At 53.2% G+C, this 5,000-nt stretch overlaps 1 non-coding gene across 1 annotated transcript in view; it reads right to left on the bottom strand.

The window, feature by feature from the left end:
- LOC124558646 overlaps nt 1-1,861 on the bottom strand; it is a 1,918-nt gene extending 57 nt beyond the window's left edge. The window contains exon 1 of the ribosomal RNA XR_006968840.1: nt 1-1,861. This exon is cut by the window's left edge and continues 57 nt beyond it. This is a non-coding gene — a ribosomal RNA (small subunit ribosomal RNA).
- Nucleotides 1,862-5,000: the final 3,139 nt, after the last annotated feature.

Here is a 5,000-nt window from a genome sequence, read left to right as displayed (position 1 = left end):
AAATGATCATAGTTTGGTCATCTTTCCGGTAGCATCGGCAACGACAGAGTCAATGCCGCGTACCAGTCCGAAGACCTCACTAAATCATTCAATCGGTAGTAGCGACGGGCGGTGTGTACAAAGGGCAGGGACGTAATCAACGCGAGCTTATGACTCGCGCTTACTGGGAATTCCTCGTTCATGGGGAACAATTGCAAGCCCCAATCCCTAGCACGAAGGAGGTTCAGCGGGTTACCCCGACCTTTCGGCCTAGGGAAGACACGCTGATTCCTTCAGTGTAGCGCGCGTGCGGCCCAGAACATCTAAGGGCATCACAGACCTGTTATTGCTCAATCTCGTGCGGCTAGAAGCCGCCTGTCCCTCTAAGAAGAAAAGTAATCGCTGACAGCACGAAGGATGTCACGCGACTAGTTAGCAGGCTAGAGTCTCGTTCGTTATCGGAATTAACCAGACAAATCGCTCCACCAACTAAGAACGGCCATGCACCACCACCCACCGAATCAAGAAAGAGCTATCAATCTGTCAATCCTTCCGGTGTCCGGGCCTGGTGAGGTTTCCCGTGTTGAGTCAAATTAAGCCGCAGGCTCCACTCCTGGTGGTGCCCTTCCGTCAATTCCTTTAAGTTTCAGCTTTGCAACCATACTTCCCCCGGAACCCAAAAGCTTTGGTTTCCCGGAGGCTGCCCGCCGAGTCATCGGAGGAACTGCGGCGGATCGCTGGCTGGCATCGTTTATGGTTAGAACTAGGGCGGTATCTGATCGCCTTCGAACCTCTAACTTTCGTTCTTGATTAATGAAAACATACTTGGCAAATGCTTTCGCTTCTGTTCGTCTTGCGACGATCCAAGAATTTCACCTCTAACGTCGCAATACGAATGCCCCCGCCTGTCCCTATTAATCATTACCTCGGGTTCCGAAAACCAACAAAATAGAACCGAGGTCCTATTCCATTATTCCATGCACACAGTATTCAGGCGGGCTTGCCTGCTTTAAGCACTCTAATTTGTTCAAAGTAAACGTGCCGGCCCCACCGAGACACTCACTCAAGAGCACCCTGGTAGGATTGCAACGGGGTCCGCCTCGGGACGCACGAGCACGCACGAGGCGCGTCGCACGCCTTCGGCTCGCCCCACCGGCAGGACGTCCCACGATACATGCCAGTTAAACACCGACGGGCGGTGAACCAACAGCGTGGGACACAAATCCAACTACGAGCTTTTTAACCGCAACAACTTTTAATATACGCTATTGGAGCTGGAATTACCCGCGGCTGCTGGCACCAGACTTGCCCTCCAATAGATACTCGTTAAAGGATTTAAAGTGTACTCATTCCGATTACGGGGCCTCGGATGAGTCCCGTATCGTTATTTTTCGTCACTACCTCCCCGTGCCGGGAGTGGGTAATTTGCGCGCCTGCTGCCTTCCTTGGATGTGGTAGCCGTTTCTCAGGCTCCCTCTCCGGAATCGAACCCTGATTCCCCGTTACCCGTTACAACCATGGTAGGCGCAGAACCTACCATCGACAGTTGATAAGGCAGACATTTGAAAGATGGCGTCGCCGGTACGAGGACCGTGCGATCAGCCCCAAAGTTATTCAGAGTCACCAAGGCAAACGGACCGGACGAGCCGACCGATTGGTTTTGATCTAATAAAAGCGTCCCTTCCATCTCTGGTCGGGACTCTGTTTGCATGTATTAGCTCTAGAATTACCACAGTTATCCAAGTAACGTGGGTACGATCTAAGGAACCATAACTGATTTAATGAGCCATTCGCGGTTTCACCTTAATTGCGGCTTGTACTGAGACATGCATGGCTTAATCTTTGAGACAAGCATATGACTACTGGCAGGATCAACCAGGGAGCTGCGTCAACTAGAGCTGAGCAGCCGGCCGCCCGGGAGTGTGTCCCGGGGGCCCGCGCGAACACGCAAGCGTCCGCTCAATTATTCTGCAAACAGGAGGAGGCTGAGCTCCCCTGCACAATACACCTCGAAACCCTCTCAGGTCCCGGCGGCGCGCAGCGCCGTCTAAGTACTTGGTCGGGTTCGAGAGAGGCGCAATCGCCCGGAGTTTGGCGAGTAGACGCTTTAGGTGCGACCACCCGTGCCTCCCAACTGAGCTTGCCGCTGCCGACAGAGGCCCGGGAGCGTGCTGTCGTGGCATTGCCGGCGGGAGACAACACGCGCCACCTACGGTGACCGGCAGCTCCAACGCCAGCGCCACAGAAGGACAAAAGCCCCACTTGGGTGCCGAAGCGAACTCTCCCAGCACAGCGCACGCGCCAACACGTCCGCACAGCTGCGATACAAACCACCTGCGAGAACCGCAGAGGCGACCGGAGCAGCAGACGGCGTCGCGGCGCCGAGCGCCGGGCGGCGGCGCATCCTCAGCGCACACAGTCCTCAATCGGACCAGCACACTGCAGATGTCCACCGCGCTTCGCACCGGGCCCGCGAGGACCTACTTTGGCCGCACGGCGCCGCGTGCAGGGTGCGCCGGCGCGCAGCTGCGCCGCCTGCCGCCTCCGTCGGCCGGCGCGCCTGCCACTGGCCGCCCCCACCAGCCGGCTGTAGCGCGTGCGCCCACGCACCGCGCGGCCAGCACGCCGGGAGGCCCCCCCTCACCGGCCGGGGACGGTCCCCACCCAGCCACCGCCGCGTATCGCTTCACACCCAGATGCCATTCACGTTCGTGGGCATGGTGGGTATCGCTGGAACAACCGGTTGGTAGCTCAACCGATTCGTCGCCATCACTGATTCACCTCTAGCGAGAACAACCGCACCACAAACGGTTTACCAGTTGTTCATTTGCATAACGTCACCAGCAAACGTAGGCGTCCATCGCCATTTTGCAAATTCAACGATTGTTGCATGCCTGTGTCAGGTGTCACGACACACTATGTCTGCCCACATACACGCAACAACATGTGCACGCTTCGCGAACACGTGGAAGGTGGCCCCCGTACGTATGCGATGTCCATTGCGCGAACGACTGTCAACCGGCCTCTGTCGCATGTCGCAGATGTGGAACGCAGTGCAACCATGCTATCACGGTGTGTGAGAAGAGACGACTACGTCTGACAACACGCGCCACTACATCAACAGACGGCTCATGCTGATCGCCATCCAGGGCATACCACACTGCAATCCAGCTCTTATAGGGAGACGACACGTAGCTGAGTGCACAACATTTGGACCGCATGGTTCGCCGTTGTTGGCGCAGTCGTTGTACGGTCACATGTACCACGATGTATCATTCAGTACATGAGGACCAATGTGCAGTACAGTGTGTGATTTGGACGTACAACATCAGCGGACAGTTGACACAGGCCGTACCACAAGCGTAGGCTAAGTGCTTCGCACATGCGAATGCCAATGAACAACTGCAAATGCCAATGAACAACTGCAAAGGGCATTGAGCATGTACGTCCTGCTGCCATCCACATTACAGTGTATAGCTGCAAGGTGTTTAACATGAAGCGATACACTGGGGACCGGGCAGTGCGAGTAGCAAACTATATTGCGGGGGTTGCAGTTAGGCAACACTACACTAATTTAACGCGTCGTATGACAATTACAGAGCAGGTTAAGGCCCAACGGTTGGGTTAAGGCCCAACGTGTGTTGGGTTAAGGCCCAACGTGTGTTGGGTTAAGGCCCAACGTGTGTTGGGTTAAGGCCCAACGTGTGTTGGGTTAAGGCCCAACGTGTGTTGGGTTAAGGCCCAACGTGTGTTGGGTTAAGGCCCAACGTGTGTTGGGTTAAGGCCCAACGTGTGTTGGGTTAAGGCCCAACGTGTGTTGGGTTAAGGCCCAACGTGTGGTTGGGTTAAGGCCCAACGTGTGTTGGGTTAAGGCCCAACGTGTGTTGGGTTACGTTAAGGGGCAATGTGGGTTACGTTAAGGGGCAATGTGGGTTACGTTAAGGGGCAATGTGGGTTACGTTACGGCGCAATATAGGTTACGTTACGGCGCAATATAGGTTACGTTAAGGCGCAATATCGGTTACGTTAAGGCGCAATACAGGTTACGTTAAGGCGCAATACAGGTTACGTTAAGGCGCAATACAGGTTACGTTAAGGCGCAATACAGGTTACGTTAAGGCGCAATACAGGTTACGTTAAGGCGCAATACAGGTTACGTTAAGGCGCAATACAGGTTACGTTAAGGCGCAATACAGGTTACGTTAAGGCGCAATACAGGTTACGTTAAGGCGCAATGCAGGTTACGTTAAGGCGCAATGCAGGTTACGTTAAGGCGCAATACAGGTTACGTTAAGGCGCAATACAGGTTACGTTAAGGCGCAATACAGGTTACGTTAAGGCGCAATACAGGTTACGTTAAGGCGCAATACAGGTTACGTTAAGGCGCAATACAGGTTACGTTAAGGCGCAATACAGGTTACGTTAAGGCGCAATACAGGTTACGTTAAGGCGCAATACAGGTTACGTTAAGGCGCAATACAGGTTACGTTAAGGCGCAATACAGGTTACGTTAAGGCGCAATACAGGTTACGTTAAGGCGCAATACAGGTTACGTTAAGGCGCAATACAGGTTAGGTTAAGGCGCAATACAGGTTAGGTTAAGGTACGACATAGGTTAGGTTAAGGTACGACATAGGTTAGGTTAAGGTACGACATAGGTTAGGTTAAGGTACGACATAGGTTAGGTTAAGGTACGACATAGGTTAGGTTAAGGTACGACATAGGTTAGGTTAAGGTACGACATAGGTTAGGTTAAGGTACGACATAGGTTAGGTTAAGGTACGACATAGGTTAGGTTAAGGTACGACATAGGTTAGGTTAAGGTACGACATAGGTTAGGTTAAGGTACGACATAGGTTAGGTTAAGGTACGACATAGGTTAGGTTAAGGTACGACATAGGTTAGGTTAAGGTACGACATAGGTTAGGTTAAGGTACGACATAGGTTAGGTTAAGGTACGACATAGGTTAGGTTAAGGTACGACATAGGTTAGGTTAAGGTACGACATAGGTTAGGTTAAG

This window comes from Schistocerca americana, unplaced genomic scaffold (genome assembly GCF_021461395.2).
Source record: "Schistocerca americana isolate TAMUIC-IGC-003095 unplaced genomic scaffold, iqSchAmer2.1 HiC_scaffold_1027, whole genome shotgun sequence".
NCBI lineage: Eukaryota > Metazoa > Arthropoda > Insecta > Orthoptera > Acrididae > Schistocerca > Schistocerca americana.
This window is presented reverse-complemented; position numbering and strand designations above follow the sequence as displayed.